General features: G+C 47.0%; 1 protein-coding gene across 6 annotated transcripts in view; it reads left to right on the top strand.

The window, feature by feature from the left end:
* Nucleotides 1–21,869, top strand: part of IER2 (immediate early response 2) — a 70,144-nt gene that overhangs the window by 23,847 nt on the left and 24,428 nt on the right. For 2 of the 6 annotated variants that reach the window (XR_003755410.2, XR_003755403.2), the window contains exons 2-3: nucleotides 336–486; nucleotides 1,424–1,547. The exons of 1 other annotated variant lie outside the window; for it this stretch is intronic. The gene's annotated coding sequence lies outside the window, so the exon portion shown is untranslated. Of the gene's footprint in view, nucleotides 1–335; nucleotides 487–1,423; nucleotides 1,548–9,916; nucleotides 9,996–21,869 lie in introns of all 6 variants that reach the window. 3 more of the 6 variants (XR_003755405.2, XR_003755406.2, XR_003755404.2) reach the window with 2 other exon arrangements.

Below are 21,869 nucleotides of genomic sequence, written 5' to 3'. Positions count from 1 at the left end.
GGCTTTACCAGCTTAGCAAAGCTCTTTAGTTCTCACTTTTAGTAGCACAACTTCCCAATAAACTGAGCTCCTGGGAGTCTCTCATTCCACATTGCCCCTAGGGACCTGTCTGACCACTTGAATTCACAACTATTGGTTGGCCTATTTTCAGGGTTCCTGGTTTCTGGTTCCATTGCCCTGGCTTCAGTGGGAACTCTGCCTCAGAATCTGGGGAGCCCCTTTAATGGAATCTAGCATTTGTAGCCAACAAAAGGGCCTTGGAGGAGTGTGGGGGTGTGGGTGATGGATAGCTGTGTCTTATGATGACTTTTTTTTTCCCCAAATACAAATTTCAGGTGAATTTAGTGCTGAAGGCATGGCCCAGTGAGCTGCTTGTGGTGATCTGTTCCTTTTCAGAAGAGCTGCCAGCCAACTGGCGAGATGCCATGTTCATTGGATTCTGACCTCTGCTAGTGTGCCTTATCTCAGTCTGGAAGGATCCCAAGGGTATGGATCTCCTTGTGTATTGAGGCTTTGGGTCCCCTTGGAGTTTTGGTAGTTTTATTGAGCACCTCCTGGAGGCAGGGCACTGAGCTAAGTGCTTGGGAGAGTGTAATAGAGTGCATAGAGCGGGGGCCTGGGAGCCAGAAGGACCTGGGTCCTAATCCTAGCTCCGCCATGTGCCCGTTGTGTGACCTTGGGCAAGTCATTTTACTTCTCTGAGCTTCAATCGTCTCATCTGTAAAATGGGGATTAAGACTGAGAGCCCCGTTTGGGACATGGACTGTGTTCAACCTGATTAGCTTGAATCTACCCCAGGGCTTAGTACAGTGCCTGGCACGTAGTGAATGTTTAACAAATACCATTTTTTTAAAAAAGGAGACCTGATTGCTGTCCTGTAGGAGTTAAGAATGTTGATATGGATACTTAAAAGCAGCATGGTCTAGTTGTTAGAGCATGGGCCTGGGAGTCAGAAGGTCATGGGTTCTAATCCCGTCTCCGCCACTTGTCTGCTGTGTGACCTTGGGTAAGTCACTTAACTTCTCTGTGCCTCAATTACCTCTTCTGTAAAATGGGTATTAAGACTCTGAGCCCCATGTGGGACAGGGACTGTGTCCAACCCGATTATCTTGTATCTACCCCAGTGCTTAGTACAATGCCTGCTATATAGTACGCACTTAACAAATACCACTATTATTATTATTGTTAGTATTATAATAGCCTACCCGAGACGGGACTCAGACAAGTCTCTTGTCCTTCTCCCTTTGTTTTTCCCACCCACTTGTCACGGTAAAGTGTGTGGAGGAAGGTGTCAGGGGATGGGTGGCACCGTCCCTACTAGAGTTGTACCTGCACTATAGTGAGAGGGTGACAGGAGTAGCTGATCCAACTTCCTGCTCAGCTTCAGATTCATATTGGGTGTTTTTCTGTTTTTGTTTTAAAGGCACAAAGGCCCTTGTGGGTGTGGAAGAGAAATCAAGAGGGTAAAGTAGGTCACTCCACACCCAATGATTCCCTCCCCACATCCCACAGAAACTCCATCCCTGTGCCAGGAGCTGCCTGGAATGGTGAGTAAACACCCAGTGGCTCACGAGAAGCTGCTGGGAAGAGAAAAAGGGCAAGTTCACGGCTTCGAAGAACATGTCCCTTCATGCCTCCCCCCCCCCCCCCCCTTTAGCCCCTTCGAGGCCTGGATTCCAAGGTGACGTTCCAAACCGGCTACACAGGTTCTCCCTCTTCTCTCCCTCTTCCTCTCCTTCCCTCCCTGTCAGGCACTTCTGCATGGGAGGTTTTTTTCTTGGCACAGACTTGGGGACAGGAAGGTGAAAATGAGCACGAAGTAAGGAATGTCTCTGAGGTTGGAATATATTTAGATGAGGGAAGAGCGCATGTGTGTGTGTGTGTGTGTGTGGTGTGTAGCCATCCCAGGCGCCAAGCCAAGGCTAGAGGCTAGGGGCGCGGGTCACAATGGGTGGGAGAAATCCGGGATTGTTCCCTCCTAAAGGCCCAGTAGGCCCCCTTTCAAATCCCCCTTCCAAGAGACTGGGAAGTTTGGGAATCTAGGACAAGTACGGAGGTTTAATGATTATTGTTGGATCTTTTGAAGGACTAGGATGCAGGTTGCCTGTAACAGTGTTATAGAATTGCGTTTATTCCTCTCATTCCAATTCTGTTTAAAGTTTCATGTCGAGTTCAAGTTTGTATTCACTGGGAAGGGCATTTCCCCTGAGCTTAGAGGTAAGGTCCCAAACATGATTTCTCATCTCCTGTCACAAGGTATCAGTGACTGCGTCTGACCTGATGGTCTTGTATCTACCCCAGCGTTTAGTACAGTGCTTGACACATATAAGCGCTTCCCAGATACCAAGCTGGGACCCTCGGGTTTGTTGGTAGACTTCTTTTTTAAAAATCTTTAAATTTTTTTTTTAAATGGCATTTGTTAAACCCTTACTATGTGCTAGGCACTGTTCTAAGCGCTGGGGTAGACACAAGGCAATCAAGCTGGACACAGTCCATGTCCCACATGGGGCTCACAGTCTTACCCCATTTACAGATGAGGCAACTGAGGCCCAGAGAAGTGAAGCGACACGCCCAAGGCCACACAGACTTGCGGGGACTTTGACCTTTTCTCAGTTGGTGAAGGCTGAGATCACGTTCTAAAGTTTCCTCTTTTTACCCTCGTGCTAGCTTTCCCTGTGGCAGTTCAAGAGATTTCAGTTTGAGTAGATGAATTGAGTAGTCAGTGTGGTATTACTCACTGTGGCTCTTTGTGGGGTTTCTGGAGGTGGATTTGGGGTTGGGAAATAGAATAGGGGTGTTCCATCTAGGACCTGTCATTCTTTCCACACAAAACTTTGTCTGGCCTGCAGTCAGGGGACTGGGCCATAGAGACCAATCAATCAATCATATTTATTGAGCAAATACTGTGTGCAGAGCACTGTACTAAGCTCTTGGGAGAGTAAAACACAGTACAAAAGACACATTCCCTGCCCGCAATGAGCTTACAGTCTAGAGGGATGAGCTTACAGTCTTGAGAGAACTTACCACCTGCGGACCAACCAGACTGCTGTACATTTAAGAGGTTATAATTGGACTAGGAGGGTATTTTTTTTTTTCACTGTTTCATTGTAAAGCCCCTGTCGAGAAAGCATATCTATTAACAAGGACCGGGGACCAAGAATGAGACCCACTCTCCTAGCTACAAGGCAGCGTTACAGAGCTCTGATTTGAATTCTTCTCTCTTGAATCTTTCTTGCTAAAGTGGGGCTCAAGATTCCAAGTGCATTTAATTCCTCTCCCCTTTCTTCTGTACCTCCATCTGCAGTACTTCTGCTATTGGCTGGGATCCCTCCAGGATGGATGTGAACAGAGATCTTTGGGATGGGCTGCAGTTACATAAAAGTCAGAATTTTTTAGGGGACAGCTTTTTTGGTGGCATCCAAAGGGCAAGAGGTGTGTGTAAGGACATCTGAATCGAGAGATGTGGCAGTTTTCACTTGCTCCTGCCTTCATCACCTGCTCTGGTTGTTTTTAAAGACAGCTATGAATGAATTTTGGAGCATTTATAATAAAAATCCCAGACTCTCGGTTGTTCAACTGGGTACAGTGGAAGAAGCTGTCGTGTAGATTTCTGCCATGCAATCACCATTCTGTTAGTCCTGTTCTGTGAGTAGACCCTTTAATTACTAGACTGATCGCTTTAATGAATCGATGTTTTGGTTTTTTTGACTACCTTCTGTGGGCAGAGTGTTGTACTAAATACAGTAATTAGTACTGAATGAGCACAGGCCTGGGAGTCAGAAGACCTTGGTTCAAATCCCGGCTCAACCACCTGCCTGTGTGACCTTGGGCAAATCACTTAATTCTCTGTGCCTCAGTTACCTTATCTGTAAAATGGGGGTTAAAACTGTGAGCCCCATGTAGGATATGGACTGTGTCCAACCTGATGATCTTGTATCTACCCCAGCACTTAGTACGGTGCCTGGTACATAGCAAGCACTTAAGGAATACGATTAAAAAAAAAAATTAGAGAGGATCACTACCCTCAAGGAGCTTTTAATCTAACAGGGGAAGACAGGCACAAAATAAAGTACTGCTAGGAAGAAAAGAGAGTGGAAACATAGGTGCCCACTTCACGGGGGCAATGCGGGAGATGGCCCCACAGCCTTGACTTCCAGTGTTGTACAGCTCAGGCATCTGATAAACCTGAGAGTTTCTGATCACTGCTAAAAAAAGCCCAGATGATAGCTTTCTGGCCTAATAGCCCTCTGAGGCCTGTCCCCTCCCAACCCTAATCCACCCCCTAAAATTCCGTACGTCTTTTTTGGCCCCATGCTCAAAATGCAAAATGGGCATCCAAGACCGCAACGATGGATAAGTTTGCCTAAATGGCCTGGGAGTCAGAAGGGCCGGGGTTCTAATTCCGACTCTGCCACTTGTCTGTTGGGTGACCTCGGGCAAGCACATAACTTCTCTCAGCCGCAGTTCCCTCCATCTGTAAAATGGGGATTAAGACTGTGAGCCCCATGTGGGACGTGGACTAGGTCCAATCTGATCAGCCTGTATCTACCCAAATGCTTTGTACAGGCCTGGCTCATAAGTAAGTGCTTAACAAATACCATAGAAAAACAGTAAAGGGGAAATTAAAGAGGATAACAAATTGAAAACTTAATAATGTCTGTTGTTACGTACACAAATGTCTATGAATGCATAAATGCTGAGGCGGTAATTAGGATTTCTTGGGGTCTCTTTAGGAGAGGGTCACTAAGAAAGCCAAGGGAAATAGCAACACCTTCCTGGAGTAGATTATTGTCTTGTTGCATTGGAATTTGGAGGAAGGGTCTTTCCTAGGGGGAGCGAAGGTAGTGACAGGCAGAATGAGCCCTCTGGTGGCATTCCTTTTTAGAGGCAGCTGTAATAGGAAATTTCTTCCCTTATCTTAAACTGGAGGCACTGAAAGCCGTCAAGATCTGCTGCTTTTTAAAGTGGTGATATTATTATTGTTATTATCGCTATCAACATTTAGAAAATACTTACTAGGCGCCAAGCACTGTCCTAAGAACGGAGGTAACACCGAGAAAATCAGTTTTTACCTGGTCCTGGGTTCACCCCTAATGTGGTTAGGGGAGGGCAAACACATAGGAGAATAGGATACAAACACAATGAAGGCCCATAAAACATATGTCCGGTAAACAGTATCTGGAGGGGTCAATCCTTAGGCTCCTTATCACTTTGGGCAAACAGTCCTTGTTTACAAAGGACTACACCTTCCCAGCAGTCTAAAGGTTGAAAAGGCAGGCTTGTATCCCACGGTGTTAGGATGGAGGAGGGAGGTGAATCTGGGTAGTAAACAATCGTCTGGGGTTCTTGGGGAATTGGTGGCTCTGAGCTTTAGGTCCCTTGGACAAGGGCCTGTTCTAAGGAAGGGGCTGTGTCATCAAGGTCACCCCTCCATTAAAAGCAAATATTGACCACCTCAGTTCTTTTTATGCTTCAGCTGTCAAAAAATATAAATCTGTCCTTGACAACATGGATTCCTTTAGGGAAGAAGCAGCATTGGTCTAGTGGATAGAGCACAGGCCTGGCAGTCAGAAGGACCTGGGTTCTAATTCTGACTCTATCACTTGCCTGCTGTGTGACCTTGGGCAAGTACTTAACTTCCCTGGGCCTCAGTTACCTCATCTGTAAGATGGGGATTAAGACTTGAGCCCCGTGTGGGACAGGAACTGTGTCCAACCTGATTAGCTTGAATCTACCACAAGGCTAAGTACCCTGCCCGGCACATAAGTAAGTGCTTAACAAATACCATAAAAAAACTGGAAAGAGGGCAATAAATCTAAATCTTACGTCTTGTCAGAATGGGCAGACATGGATGGGTATTTGCTTATCCATGTTCAAATATTCAGCCTTCATGGAACATCTGGACTATAGCCACTGCATATGTTTGTGCTAGTTATTTTTAGACCCTTTTTTCTCTAATTTTCCTTTTCGAAGTCTTCATTTGTCACCTTAATTCCCTTGTTTTAGAGAATCCAGGAAGAAAATTTTAGTGTCTGTTTCTTAACTCTCTCATCTTTGGATTTTGTTGCTTCTTAATGTTGTTAACATGGTTAACATCATCAGCATCAAGCAGTTATTGATTGAGTCGTCTCCTTCCCCACAGTTTTGAAGCTGCTTTGGGGTAGAAGGCCTCGAGATCTCCTGAGAAACTCAAGAACATTTTTAAAGGACTATTCAGTCATTCATTCAATCGTATTTCTTGAGTACTTACTGTGTGCAGAGCACTGTACTAAGCACTTGGAAAGTACAATTCGGCAACAGGTAGAGACAGTCCCTACCCAGCAACGGGCTCACAGTCTAGAAGGGGGGAGACAGATAACAAAACAAAACAAGTAGACAGGCAGACTATAGTATAATAGACTATAGTAGACTATAACTTAAACCCAGAGATGAACCACTTGATTTAGAACAAGGGACAAAAGAAATCAGTCAATCAATCAATGGTATGTGTATTGAGCACTTACTATGTGCAACGACAGTTGGCAGACACATTCCCTGCCCACAGGGAGCTTGCAATCTAGGGGGGCAGATAGACACTAATATAAATAATTTATAACATATAATTTAAAGATATGTACATAAGTGCTGTGGGGCTGAGGGTGGGGCAAATATCCAATCAATCAATCAATCATATTTATTGAATGCTTACTGTGTGCGGAGTATTGTACCAAGCGCTCGGGAGCATACAGTATAACAGAGTTGGTAGCCATGTTCCCTGGTCACAATGAACTTATTAATGATGGTATTTGTTTAATGATCGTATTTGTTTAAGCGCTTACTATGTGCAAAGCACTGTTCTTAGCACTGAGGGGGATACAAGGTGATCAGGTTGTTCCATGTGGGGCTTGCAGTCTTAATCCCCCTTTTACAGATGAGGGAACTGAGGCACAAGAAGTTAAGTAAGTGACTTGCCCAAAGTCAAACAGCTGACAAGTGGCAGAGCTGGGATTAGAACCCATGACCTCTGACTCCCAAGCCCGGGCTCTTTCCATTGAGCCACGCTGCTTCTCTATGCCCAAAGGTCACAGATACAAATGCAGAGATGATGCACAAGGGAGAGGGAGCTTGGGAGCTTAATTGAGGGAGGCCTCTTGGAGGGGATGGGACCTTAAATAAATACCAAATAGTCCATCCAATCCAAAATTCTGTTCTTTACAATGGGACCAAAGCTATCCTTGGAGTGACAGGGTGATGTTTATTTTCCTTGACATCCAACCACATGGCTAGAGAGCTAGTAGAAATCCCAAGATGTCCCAAACTGAACACATGGCAACAATGCAACAGCTCTGGATCCTCCTGTTTTCCTGTGGATTGATTTTCCTATATTCAGGAAGCACAAAACATAGGAACATTTGGCCTGACTGAAAGCTACGAGTCTGTTGCTAGAAAAAAAAATAGGTCCAACAGACTGGTTTCAGTAAACACCTTTCTTGTTCTTCTCTATCCAGTCAAGTGGAAGCAGCATGGCCCACTGGAACGAGCACGGGCCTGGGCATCAGAGGGCCTGGGTTCTAATCTCGGCTCCACCACTTGTTTGTTGTGTGACCTTGGGCAAGTCATTTAACTTCTCTGTGCCTCAGTTTCCTCATCTGCAAAATGGGGATTCAATACCTATTCTCCTTCCTACTTAGACTCTGAGCTCCATGTGGGACCTGATTGTCTTGTATCTACCCCAGTGCTTAGCACAGCTATTGTTTATCTCATCTATCCCACCGCCGACCTCTCGCCCACGTCCTGCCTCTGGCCCGAAACGCCCTCCCTCCTCAAATCTGACGGACGGTTACTGTCCCCTCCTTCAAAGCCTTATTAAAAGCATATCTCCTCCAAGAGGCCTTCCCTGACTAACCCCTCCTTTCCTCTGCTCCTTCTGCGCCGCCCTGACTTGCTTCCTTCATTTATCCCTCCTCCCAGCCCCACAGCACTTATGTACATACCTATAATTTATTTATATTAATGTCTGTCTCCCCCTCTAGAATGTAAGCTCATTGTGGGCAGGGAATATGTCTATTAGTACAGTGCTCTGCACCCAGTAAGCACTCAATAAATACAATTGACTGACTGACTACAGTGCTTGGCCTTTAGTAAGGGCTTAATAAATACCACAATCATTATTATTATCATATTATTTTTGAATATGAAGGACTCCAGCAGTGGCAGCATCACCTTGGCCCTTCCATATCACCTGATCGCCCCTTTGAAATGAGCACGCCCACAGTTGGGTAGGAAGAGAGGGTCAGATAGGAATACAGTCTCATGCTGCAGCAGAGGTTTCGGTCTTGAACTACTGGGGCTCATATTGGGGTAGGAAGAGAAAGGGTGTTAGCCTAATTCATTGAGTGCCTAATGTATGCATCAATTTGGAGAGTCAGCAGAACTGCCCTCTTACCTTTGTCTTCCTTCTTACCTCCTTTTATCTTCTGCTCCTCTTATTGCTAGACTTAATCCCCCTCGAAATAGCCCCTCCCCTGTTTTTAGGTTGCAAAAAGGGGGGCGTTTATGCAAGTAGAGATGGTATATTATGCAGGGAAGCATTTTAAGACATTTTTCTGAAGTAATGTCCACACCGTGAATACTGTCGTTCTGATTGCTGCATCTTAGGGAGGACCTACAGAGCTGGAAAAGGTTCAGAAAAGAGCAACCGGAATGATTATCTGTATGAAGTAACATATATAAGGTAAAATGGAAAAGATCAGGACTCTTCAGTCTGGGTAGACAAAAGCTGTTGGGATGTGACTGAAGTTTATAGAACCTTTGAGAGTGTGAATCAGGAGAATGTAGAATTATTGTGTTCCAAATTTCATGATACCAGGACTTGGTGGAGAGCTTAAAGATCAAGACACACAAGAAAGCAGACACTTCTATACCCAGTGGGAATTTGTTATCACAAGAAGTCATGCCCGCCACAGATATCAATAGGTTCAAGTAGAGATTGGATAAACTCGTAGACAAGAGGTTCTTAACACATCTTAGAGGGAAACGTTAGGGATGTTAGAGATGTCAAGGAAGACAACAGTTGCACTGTTCTTCCAAGCATCTTTTGTTGCCTAGCCAAAATGGGTCGGGCTGGATATGATTCTATTTATTTATATTGATGCCTGTTTACTTGTCTTGATGTCTGTCTCCCCCCTTCTAGACTGTAAACCTGGTTTGGGCAGGGATTGTCTGTCTTCATTGCTAAATTGCACTTTCCCTTAGTACAGTGCTCTGCACACAGTAAACACTCAATGAATGAATGAATGAATGAATACCAGTAATGCTGAATTTTTAGTTTGTTCTGATGAGTGCCATTAGTGCCATTTATGCCACTAATTGGTAAGGAAGCCAGTAGAGTTTTTTTGTTGCTGTTCTGGACTAATTTGTATTTAATATGTGGAAGCTATCATATAATGACAGTAATAATTGTGGTATTTAGTGGTTACTAGGTGCCAAGCATTATACTAAGCGCTGGGGTAGGTACAAGTTCATCAGCTCAGACACAGTCCTTGTCCCACGTGGGGTTTTCAGTTTAAGTTGGAGGGTGAACCCATTTTTCAGAGGAAACTAAGGCCCCGAGAAGTGAAGTGATTTTTCCTAAGGTCACACAAGCAAGCAAGTGGTGGAGGCGGAATTAGAACCCAGGTCCTCTGACTCACAGGTTCATGCTCTTTCCACTAGACCACAAATTTGAACCAGGCAGCCCATTTGAGTATACCTGTATATGTGTGTGTGTGTGTGTCTCTCTCTCTATACACATATGTTGAATGTGGGTTGGCCTCGGAGTTAATGTGGTTGACAGTTCATCCAGGTTTCACTTGAGACTTTTCAAGAAAGCTAATCTGTCTGTCTCTACCAACTTTCTATTTTTCATGCCTTTCAATGGATTCTTTGATCATCATAGCAGATTACTGTAAGGAGATCATTGTGTCTGAGTAGAAGAGATGATGGTTCTGCCCAGAAGCCTCTTCTGAATCTGCCAGGTAATGCGGCCTAATCACATGATTCTCACCCCACCTGGGCGTGAACAGTAAAAACAAACAACTCACTTTTGAACTACAGGGAACATAAGCCTGTGAACACCAGCCACCAGACGGATTGTGAGCCCCATGAGGAACAGGGCTGTGTTTGATCTGATGATCTTGGATCTGTCCCAGTGCCGAGTGTACTGCTTGGCACTTAGTGAACACTTAAAAATACCATAACTAAGATAGTATTAAGGGGAAGTTATTTAACCAGAAATAGAGATAGGTAGAAAGCCATACTGAGCAGATGCTCTGATCAAGATGTCCACTGAAACCTGATATGATTATTGAAGTAGTTTAACAAGAGCAACCCACATAAAGCCATCATGAAAACACGAAGCTCTACATCTTTATTGGCTGTGAAACTCTACATAATATATGTTGTCTACATGGAAGGAGTTGCCTGTGAATGCAAGACTTCTGGGTTCACCCTATCTCGTCCTGTTTTTCCTTCCTTCCATGTCTCCTTTTCCTCCCATGTCTCCCCTCTCTTTTCCCAGTCTCCTCCACCAACAATCTGTTCTTTAGCCTCAATTTTCCTTTTTGTCTTCCTTGCCTCATTCTTCCACCTTTTCTTCTCTCCCTCTTTCCCCATCTCTTCTCCACCCTTCTTCCTTCTTCTCTCTCCCTCCCTCCATTTTCTCCTCTCTCATGTCTATTATTCCAGTCTCCCCCTTCTCTCTATCCTGCCTATTCCCCTCCTCTTCTCCTCCGCTGCTCCTGTTCCCCCTGCAGTCACCACCGCAGTGGCAGGCAGGAATAATTGCGTAGACGGAGAGAGGAAGAGGCAGTTTAATCTCCTTTTCTGCCACAGCAGGGCAGCCATTGCTGGAAACATCACCTTTGGCTGTTACTATTGCTTTGGCCATCAGAGCCATGGTAGCTAGATTCATTTTAGAAGTAGAGAGAGAAATGGACCGCCTTCTCTCTGTCTCAGAAATGAGCTTGGTTTTTGTGGTGGTGAAGGCAGCCATTATTGACAGCAGGCCACTGGGTACTTTGCGGTGACAGCCGTGAATCAGGCTGCTGCCTCTGTACTTCCTGAGGGTGTAGAAAGACATGGGGGGTGTGAGCGCCCGCATATATATAGATAATATACTTGGACAGAGGTGGTGACTATTAATCTATTCTGACAACGCGATGAACAATTTCTGACTCATCACTGGATTTACAAGGACACTAGATGGCGCTGTTGGCTCGCAGCAATGCCGTTCAAAAGTTGCGGCAAAGTAAGTTTGAAGGCCGTAATCAATCGATGGTCTTTATTGAGCGCTTACTATGTGCAAAGCACTAAGTGCTTGGGAGAGTACAGTATAACAGAGGTAGCCGACTCGTTCCCTGCCCTTCACGAGCTTATAATAATAATTATGGTATTTGTTAAGCGCTTACTATGTGCCGAGCACTGTTCCAAGCGCCGGGGGGAGACCCAAGGTAAGCAGCCTGTCCCACGTGGGGCTCACAGTCTTCATCCATTTTACAGATGAGGGAACTGAGGCCCCGAGAAGTCAAGTGACTTGCCCAAAGTCACACAGCTGACAGATGGTGGAGCCGGGATTAGAACCCATGACCTTTCATTCATTCATTCATTCATTCAATAGTATTTATTGAGCGCTTACTATGTGCAGAGCACTGTACTAAACGCTTGGGATGAACAAGTCGGCAACAGATAGAGACAGTCCCTGCCGTTTGACGGGCTTACGGTCTAATCGGGGGAGATGGACAGACGAGAACGATGGCATTAAAGAGAGTCAAGGGGAAGAACATCTCGTAAAAACAATGGCGACTAAATAGAATCGAGGCGATGTACAATTCATTAACAAAATAAATAGGGTAATGAAAATATATACAGTTGAGCGGACGAGTACCGTGCTGTGGGGATGGGAAGGGAGAGGTGGAGGAGCAGAGGGAAAAGGGGAAAAAGAGGGTTTAGCTGCGGAGAGGTAAAGGGGGGGTGGCAGAGGGAGTAGAGGGAGAAGAGGAGCTCAGTCAGGGAAGGCCTCTTGAAGGAGGTGAGTTTTAAGTAGGGTTTTGAAGAGGGAAAGAGAATCAGTTTGGCGGAGGTGAGGAGGGAGGGCATTCCGGGACCGCGGGAGGACGTGACCCGGGGGTCGACGGCGGGACGGGCGAGACCGAGGGACGGTGAGGAGGTGGGCGGCAGAGGAGCGGAGCGTGCGGGGTGGGCGGTAGAAAGAGAGAAGGGAGGAGAGGTAGGAAGGGGCAAGGTGATGGAGAGCCTTGAAGCCTAGAGTGAGGAGTTTTTGTTTGGAGCGGAGGTTGATAGGCAACCACTTAGGACCTCTGACTCCTAAACCCGGGCTCTTTCCACTGAGCCACGCTGCGTCTCTAGCTTCTCTAACTTACAGTCTAACTATGAATAAATAGCTGATTTATAATAATCTAAAGATACGTACTTAACGGCTTTGGGGTTGGGGGTGGGGCGAATATCAAATAGCCAAAGGTCACAGATCCAAGTGCATAGGGTCACAGAGAAGCAGCGTGACTTAGTGGAAAGAGCACGGGCTTGGGAGTCAGAGGATGTGGGTTCTAATCCTGGCTCTGCCACTTGTCTGCTGTGTGACCTCGGACAAGCCACTTTAACTTCTCTGTGCCTCAGTTACCTCATCTGTAAAATGGGAATTAAGACTGTGAGCCCCATGTGGGACTTAAATTGAGTTCAACCTGGTTACCTTGTATGTACCCCAGCGCTTAGAACAGTGCTTGGCACATAGTAAGTGCTTAACAAATACCATTACTATTACTAGAAGAGACAGCGAGCCAGCTTAATCAAGGAAGGCCCCATAGAGAAGATATGACCTTAATTGTGCTTGGAAGGTGGAGAGAGTGGTGGTCTGGCCTATAAGGAGGGGGAATCTAGGGGGATGACGTGGGAAAGAGGTTGACAGCGAGACAGACCAAATCGGGATTCAGTGAGTAAACTGGCACCAGGGGAGCAGAGTGTGCGGGCTGGGCTGTAGTAGGAGATTAGCGGGGTGAGGTAGGATGGGGAGAGCTGATTGAGTGCTTTAAAACTGAGGGAAAGGAATTTCTGTTTGATGCAGAAGTGGATGGGCAGCCATTTGGAGGTTCTTGAAGAGTGGGGGGACATGAACTGAACGTTTCTGTTGATAGATGATCTGCGCAGCAGAGTGAAGTATGGATCAGAAGGGGAGAGACAGGAGGCCGTGAGTTCAGCGAGGAGGCAAATGGAGTAGTCAAGGCAGGATAGGATAAGTGCTTGGATCAGCATGGAAGCAGTTTAGATAGAGAAGAAAAAGCGTATTTTAGTAATGTTGTGAAGATAGAACCGACAGGATTTTGTGACAGATTGAATATGTGGGTGGAATGAGAGATGATTTGAGGACAACGCCAAGGTTTCGGGCTTGTGAGACAGGATAGTGGTGTTATCTACAGTGATGGGAAAGACGGGGGAGGACAGGGTTTGGGTGGGAAGATAAGGAGTTCAGTTTTAGATATGTTTGAGGTGTTGGCAGGACATCCAAGTAGATATGTCTTGAAGGCAGGAGGAAATGCGAGATTTCAGGGAAGGAGAGAGGACAGGGCTGGAGATGTAGATTTGGGAATCATCTTCATAGAAATGGTAATTGAAGCCATGGGAGCAAATGAGTTCTCCAAGGGAGTGAATATAGAGGAAGAATAGAAGGGGGCCTAGAACTGAGCCTTGAGGGATCCCTACTGTCAGAGGGGGGAGGTAGAGGAGGAGCCAGCCAGGGGGAGGATTGAGAAGGAGCAGAGAGATAGGAGGAGAGCCAAGAGAGGACAATGTCAGTGAATCCAAGGTCGGATAAAGTTTCAAGGAGAAGGGGGTGGTCTACAATGTCAAAGACATCTGAGAGGTCTAGTAGGATTAGGATGGAGTAGAGGCCGTCAGATTTGGAGAGCAGAAGGTCTTTGGTTACCTTACAAAGGGCTGTTTCAGTGGAGTGGAGTGAGATATTTTGTGGAGTGACATATTCAATCTGTCACCAAATCCTGTCGGTTCTACCTTCACAGCATTGCTAAATTTTGTCCTTTCCTCTCCTTTCAAACTGTTCCCATGCTCATCCAAGCACTTATCCTAGCCCTCCTTGACTACTGCACCTGCCTCCTCGCTGACCTCATGGCCTCCTGTCTCTCCTCTTCCAATCCATACTTCACTCTGCTGCATGGATCATCTATCAACAAAAATGTTCAGTTCTTGTCTCCCCACTCCTCAAGAACCTCCAGTGGCTGCCCATCCACTTCCACAGACAGAAGTTTCAAACAGAAACTCCTTACCACTGGTTTTAAAGCAGTCAATCAGCTCGCCCCACCCTACCTCACCTCACTAATCACCTCCTAGAGCCCAGCCCATGCACTCTCCTCCTCTGGCACCTGTTTACTCACTGTACCCCAATCTGGTCTATCTCATTGCCAACCCCTTTCCCACATCATCCCCCTACCCTCCCCTTCCATATACCCCAGACCACCACTCTCTCCACCTTCAAAGCATTACTAAGGTCACATCTCTCCAAGAGCCCTTCTACCATTAAGCCCTTCCCCCCCAACCCACGGCTCGCTCTTCCTTCTGCGTCATCTATGTACTTTAATCTGTGACCTTTGGACACTTTATATTCACCCCACCCCCATCCCCACGGCACTTATGTACATATCTATAAATTATATATTATAAATTACTTATTTACTCATATTAATGACTATCTCCTCCTCTCCCCTGTAAGCACGTTATGGGCAGGGAAAGTGCTAATTCCGTTGCATTATACTCTCCCAAGCGCTCAATGAATACAACTGATTGATTGAATAAAGGGGACGGAAACCAGATTGGAGGGGATCTAGGAGAGAATTGGAGGATAGGAAGTGGAGACAGCGGGTGTAAACACCTCTTTCAAGGAATTTGGAGAGAAACGGTAGGAGGGAGATTGGACCATAACTGGATGGAGCCGTCGGGTCAAGGGAGGGTGTTTTTTTTTTTAGGATTGGGGATACGTAAGCAAGTTTGAAAGCAGTGGCAGATGCAGTAGTCAAGCCATTGAAGGGAGAGTGAACAGTTGAAGATAGCAGTCATGGAGGGAAGAAGGGAGAGGGCGAGTGTTTCAAAAAGGTATGGAGGAATGGGGCCAGCAGCACAGGGGGAGGTGGTAGATTTAGAGAGGAGGGGAGAGAGTTGATCTTGCGGTACTGCAGGGAACATAGGGAGATTTGAAGAGGGTGGAGGAGGCGGGAGGATTGAAGAGGAGCAGGGGAGACTTTAAGGAGATCACGCTTGGTGGTTTCAATTTTGTTGATGAAGTATGTGGCCATGTCATTAGGGGAAAGAGATGGTGGGGGCGGAGGGACAGGAGGTTTGAGAAGGGAGTTAAATGTTTGGAACAGTTGCTGGGGGCAGTGGGCATGGGAGTGAATTAGGAAGGAGAAATATTGTTGTCGGGCAGTAGAGAGGGCCAAATTGAAGTAGACAAGAACAAATTTAAGGTGGACAAGGTCAGAGAGATGTCTGGATTTCCTCCAACAGTGCTCTGCAGCTCAGTCACAGCAGCGGAGGAAGCATAACAGGTGATGCAGAGTTGCAGAGTTGTGTCGATTTGTGCTCCAGGAGAAGGTAGTTTGGGTATGGAGACCCAATATGGCTGAGAATACTGGAGGGGGTCAAAAGAATGGAGGTCTCTGTGGGGGAAAATGACAGATTTGCGGGGTGGATGTATGGGAAAGAGAGCAGGTGATGAAGTTGTTGTGGTTAGAGGAATTTCAGAATTGGGGAGGGTAGAGATTGTACAGTTACTGGAGATTATAAAATCAAGTGTGTGCCCAAATTGGTGAGTGTGTGAGGTGGGGTGGAGCAGGAGGTCATTGGAGTAGAGGAGTGAAAGGAGGTGGACAGTGGAAGAACCATCGGGGACATCCATGTGAACATAAAAGTCCCCAAGGATCAATGCAATGATGGAGAATGAGAGAAGGAATGTGAGAGAGGGATCAAAATGGTTCAGAAAGTTGGAGGTGGGGCCTGGGGGGCGGTAGATGACTGTGACTAGCAATTGGAGGGGGTAGTAAAGGCAGATGATATGGACTTCAAAGGAAGGAAAAGAGGGATGGGGGAGGTGGGATGGTGCGAAAGCAGCATTGGGGAGCGAGAAGGAAGCCAACCCCCCCCCCCTTCCCAGTGAGTCTGGGGGATTGAGAGAAGATAAGGCCCCCTCTAGAAAGAGAGAGAGAGAGGCAGGGGAGACTGTGTCATCTGGAGAGAGCCAGGTTTCCCCAATGGCGTGGAGGTGCAGAGATTGGGTCAGGAACCGGTCAATAATGAAGGGAAACTTCCCCATGATGGAGTGGGGGTTCTACAGGCCACATTTGGCTGAGGCCGTAGGAAAGGTGCATGGGGTCGAGGGTGGGGGGTGTGAGGGGTGGGAAAGGAGTGAGTTGGCGGGGGACGGGGGGTGAGGGGCGGCTCTGGCATAGGGTGACAGCGATGGAAAGAGGAGAGGGGGCAACACCAGCGGCGGGGAGGTGATGGATGAGAATGCACCGAGGAGGGCCGTCCTGTGGGGAGGGGGATGAGGAGGGGCCTGAAAGCACATAGTGGGGTCGGAGCGTGAGGTTCCCGCATCTGTAGCACCTGATCTGTAGACTTCCGCGGGCCGTGGCAAGTTCCACTAGTAGGGGGCGACTCAAACAGGCCCCAGCTGGAGGGAATCCACAAATTCTGAGCTGCGATTAGCGAGTCATTAAAGCGTCTTCCTGGAGTGAATGGGTGAGCAGCGCTAGCAAGGCGTTAGTCCTTGATGGGTGACTACTGACACGTTATCTCCTTGGTGAGTCGCTATCCTGCTTCTTTGAAGGGGGGTCGCGGAGGGGTGGGGCGGGGGAATGGCGATTCCGTCCTCGTGCAGACCCAAATCCTCGGGGAGCGGGGAATAAGGGGGCCGGGGTTCCCTGCCTCGGTGCATTCATTCAATTGTATTTATTGAGCGCTTACTGTGTGCGGAGCACTGTACTAAGCGCTTGGAAAGTGCAATTCGGCAACAGATAGACAATCCCTACCCAGCAACGGGCTCACAGTCTAGAAGTTCTAGGTCCCTGGGGCGGGAGGGGCCCAGGGGGCCGGGGTCAATTCCCTCTGGGCAGTCCCGGGGTTCAAGTAGGTGGCGCTTGGGGGCGACGCCAAACTACTACCCCCATTTCCTCAGCTCCCCCTGCCTTCCGCGTCACTTCGACTCGGCCCCTTTTACTGCCCCCCCACCCCACAACGCTAGCGCTTAGAACAGTGCTCGGCACATAGTAAGCGCTTAACAAATACCAACATTATTATTATTATGTATATATGTATATACCTATAATTCTATTTGTATTGATGCCTGGTCACCTGTTTCGATGTGTATATATCTATAATTCTATTTATATTGATGCCTGTTTACTTGTTTTGATGTCTGTCTTCCCCCTTCTAGACTGTAAGCCCGGTGTGGGCACGGATTGTCTCTCTCTATTGCTGAATTGGACTTTCCGAGCGCTTAGTATAGTGCCCTGCACCCAGTAAGCACTCAGTAAATAGGACTGAATGAATGACGCCCTTTCCCTTTGCTCAGTCCTCAGGCACTCACGTGCAGTGGGCGACCCTTTCCCTCGGGCGCCAGCCTAGGCCTCGGCGGTGAGGGAGGGGGGCGGGGGGCTCCTCAGCGTCCCTTCTCTCCGCGGCGACCCCAGGTGAGGTGGGTGGGGCGGGGGGTGGCGGAGACCCTCCCCTTGGCTCAGTTTGTGGTCCCCCTGGCTTGCCAAGTGGGCGCTGGGGTTGTGGCGGCCCCTCTCTCCTGCACGGTTTTAGGCCTCTGGCGTGAGGGTCAAGGGCCGGAGGGCGCGGCGTCCCTTCCTTGTGGTAGGTCGTAGTCCCGAGGGGTAGGCCTTGTCAACCGTGTGACTGTAGGCAAGTCAATTAACTTCCCTGTGCCTCAGTTCCCTCATCTGTAAAATGGGGATGAAGACTGAGCCTCATGTGGGACAACCTGATTACCCTGTATCTACCCCAGTGCTTAGAACAGTGCTCTGCGCATAGTAAACACTCAACAAATACCAACGTTATTACTATTAGGCAGGGAGAGGGCACGGATGGGGTTGGCGACTTTTCCCCTTTGCGCGTGGCTCTGAAGGGGTTGCCCCATCTCGGATCTCCGGCGCCGTCGCTGCTGGCTTTCACGGCCCTGCTCCCATCGCCGCCATTTTACCACAGCAGCTGAATTCGTCAATGAGAACTCAGTGGAATGCTTTCCTGGTAGTTAAGACACAGAAGACGAACCCGCATTCACCCTCCACAACCCCCCAGAGGGTTTTTTTCCATTCAGAATGGGACCCCACACTGTGCAGCACAAATGGTTCCTCTGTATTTCCCTGCTTCTGCACCGCATTCGACATCGAAGCTCAGCTAACCACCTCCCCGCCCCCCTTACATTGAGATGGAGGCTCAGCTGCTTGGTACTTCGCAGGAGACTCCATCATCATTATCATCATCATCATCATCTTTGAATGCCTTTTCCACTCTCTTCCCCACCCCACTCCCTCAGGCTTTTTGAGGGATGTGTGCCTGGCGAAATAAGCTCTACACTGAAAACTGAGCTCTTATTAGTAAGTAAAAAGCATTTTGCTTCTTCGTGCTCCGTGTACTTTTAGGTTCTCAAATGGATCATGCTAGAATCCTGGGTTCTCTGTGTTGATTTTGGTTGTTACCCTGCTGTAGGCATTTTGGGGTGACCTCGACGACATTTGATAATAATAATGAGGGAGGTGTCTTGATCCTATTTATAGTGGTCTGTTTATTTGTATTGTTATCTCTCTCCGCACTCTCCCCCCCGCCCCCCCGCCCCAGACTGTGAGTTCACTGTGGGTAGGGATTGTCACTCTTTATTTCTGTATTGTACTTTCCCAAGCACTTAGTACAGTGCTCTGCACACAGTAAGTGCTTAATAAATACGATTGAAAGAATGATCCCTAACTTGATGCTGTCATCTCCTGAGGTAATCTTAGGCTTGGAATGCTGACCTCAAAGTTGCCGCAGTTTTGACGCTCTGATCCAATCTGAGGGGACTGTTAAAGGCCCCTCTTTGCCCATCTGCTCTCTTCTCCTGCTATTCCCTAACTCACTGTCTTTGTTATGCCCCAGCCAACTTCCTAACTGTACTTTTGCTCTCAATTCTTCTGCTCCCATCCCCTTGCTCATGCTGTTCCCCTGGCTTGGAACCCCCTCTCCCCTCACATCAGATGACCACAAGCTCTACCCACATTCAAATCCCACCTCCTCTAACAATCTTTCCCTGAGAAATTTCCCAGCACCCTGGGATACCTCCTCTCTAGCCAAGTCTAGCATTTGTGAATTTACACCTTCCTTAGGACTTGTGTAAAATCATTTATTTTGATCACTCAAGTTGTAAATATTTTAGATTATATGCTCCTTGTGGGCAGGGAATATCTCCTCATTATGCTGTACTTCTCAAGCATCTAGCACAACAATGTATTTCCCTTAGTGGGTGCTCAATAAATGCTTTTAACAACTATCACCACCACGCATACTGATGGTTATATAGGAAATGAGTGGACATATTCACTAATAGGTTGGGTAAAAGAAACCTTTCCCTCATCCAACCAAACTGGAAAGGGAGAATGAAAATGGAAGAATTCGAAGTTGAGGGTAGGGGTGAGAGAGGACACCCATGAGCAAAACACGGGAAAGAATAGAATAGAGTCACAGGCTAATAAGAATTTTGAAGTAGAAAGCGTTGAGATGTAAGATATTAAGAATTTAGACAGGAAAAGAATGTGCAGCTGCCCCACCTCACCCTCTCCCGTCTCCCGCAATTGGCATTGCTTAGATCCCTTTGAACTGAACTACATAGTCTTCTCTCCCTTTCCATGGCAAAGGCTGTGCCACATAAGACACTTGGTTGTATCGCCAGGTTGATTCAGTAGGTGGTTCCTCTTGCTTTGTCAAGTCTGGGCATTCATGCAGCGCTGTCTCAAGTTGTTCAGCACCTGGGTAAGTAAAATAACTGGAGATTAAATAAAGCCTACAGAATTCCTTGGTTAGACTCTTGCCCTGCAGGGGCCTGATGCATCAGCTTCCTACTTGATATATGTTTTCCTGCCCCAGTTAGCTTCACACCTCACCAGTCGCCTTGTTTTCTTCATCCTTTCGTGTTGTCGTCGTCTTCTTCGCCCCCTTCGGTACTTCCTCAAGCAAGCACAGTTAATGCCCAGTTGAATAATAATAATAATGTTGGTATTTGTTAAGCACTTACTATGTGCCGAGCACTGTTGTAAGCGCTGGGGTAGATACAGGATAATCAGGTTGTCCCACGTGAGGCTCACAGTTAATCCCATTTTACAGATGAGGTAACTGAGGCACAGAGAAGTTAAGTGACTTGCCCACAGTCACACAGTTGTCAAGTGGCAGAGCTGGGATTCGAACTCATGACCCATGACTCCCAAGCCCGTGCTCTTTCCACTGAGCCACGAGTTGAAGCGTTTTGCCTAAGATATCATCAGCCCACAGAAACTGTATAACCCCTGTTTCATGTGTGATCTATGTTGTTTAGTCTACTTTAGCAGAGCTAATAATAATGATGATGGTATTTAAGTGTTTACTATGTGCCAAGCACTGTTTAATCGAATCCTAACCTGAGTATTTCAGAAGTCAAATCATGCAGCAGAGTTTACACACTCCCTCCCCCTTCACATCCGACAGACCACTGCTCTCCCCATCTTCACATCTCTTTTGAAACCACATATCCTCCGGGAGGCCTTCTCTGATTCATCTTTCACTCACCTCCCCAACCTATATCTTTTCCCAACTGCCACTTCAGTGCTTATGCGTCTCTAAGTACTTGGTACTCACTCCTTTCCCCCTGCTCTCACTGGAACACTTATATCCATATCTTTATACTCCCTTTGTTCCTCCTACCTATAATTTTTGTTAGTATCTGTTTTTCCTGCTACATGGTAAGCTCCTAGAGGGTCGGGACCATGCTTTCTAACGATAGCGTACTCTCCCAAGCGTTTAGTATAGTGCTCTGCACATACGTGTTCAATAAATACCACTGATTGAGGGGATAAGCTGAGAGAGTAGTAAAAGTTGTTGGCATTACAGTTATTCCTTGAGTGAAGTTTTAGACTTCTATTTTTTGGTCGGAAGGAGCTTCTGTTCCTAAACTTATCGAGTGGCTGACCCTCCTGTGAGTAGTGTTTGAGACTGGTTGCAAGTGTGGGCAACTAAACAGAGCTCCGTAAAGCCTTGGCCACTGGTACAAGGTGGTATGTTGTGGACCTCCTAACAATTCTTTGGATTTGTTTTCCTCTTCTCCCACTGCCTTCTGTGTCACTTTTGCACCTTTTATTCACCCTTTTCTCAGCCCTACAACACTTATGTACATATCCATACTTTATTATAATAATTGTGGTATTTAAGAGCTTATTATGCACCAGGAACTGTACTAAGTGCTGGGGTGGATATAAGCAAATCGGATTGGACAGGGTTCCTGCCCCACATGGGGCTCACAGTCTTAATCCCCATTTTACTGATGAGGTAACTGAGGCACAGAGAAGTTGTGACTTGCCCAGGGTCACACAGCAGACAAGTGGCAGAGCTGGGATTAGAACCCAAGTCTTTCTAACTCCCAAGCCCGTGTTATATCCGCTAGGTCATGCTGCTTCTCTCTATTAATAGAGAATTAATATATAAAATATATTAATGTCTGTCTCCCCCTCTAGACTGCCAACTCACTGTGGGTAGGGAACATGTCTACCAACTCTGTTATATTGTACACTCCCAAGCAGTTAGTACAGTGCTCTGCATACAGTTGA

This window comes from Ornithorhynchus anatinus, chromosome X2, assembly GCF_004115215.2.
Source record: "Ornithorhynchus anatinus isolate Pmale09 chromosome X2, mOrnAna1.pri.v4, whole genome shotgun sequence".
Taxonomy (NCBI): domain Eukaryota; kingdom Metazoa; phylum Chordata; class Mammalia; order Monotremata; family Ornithorhynchidae; genus Ornithorhynchus; species Ornithorhynchus anatinus.
Note: the sequence above shows the minus strand (reverse complement) of the source record. Positions and strands in the feature narration are given on the sequence as shown.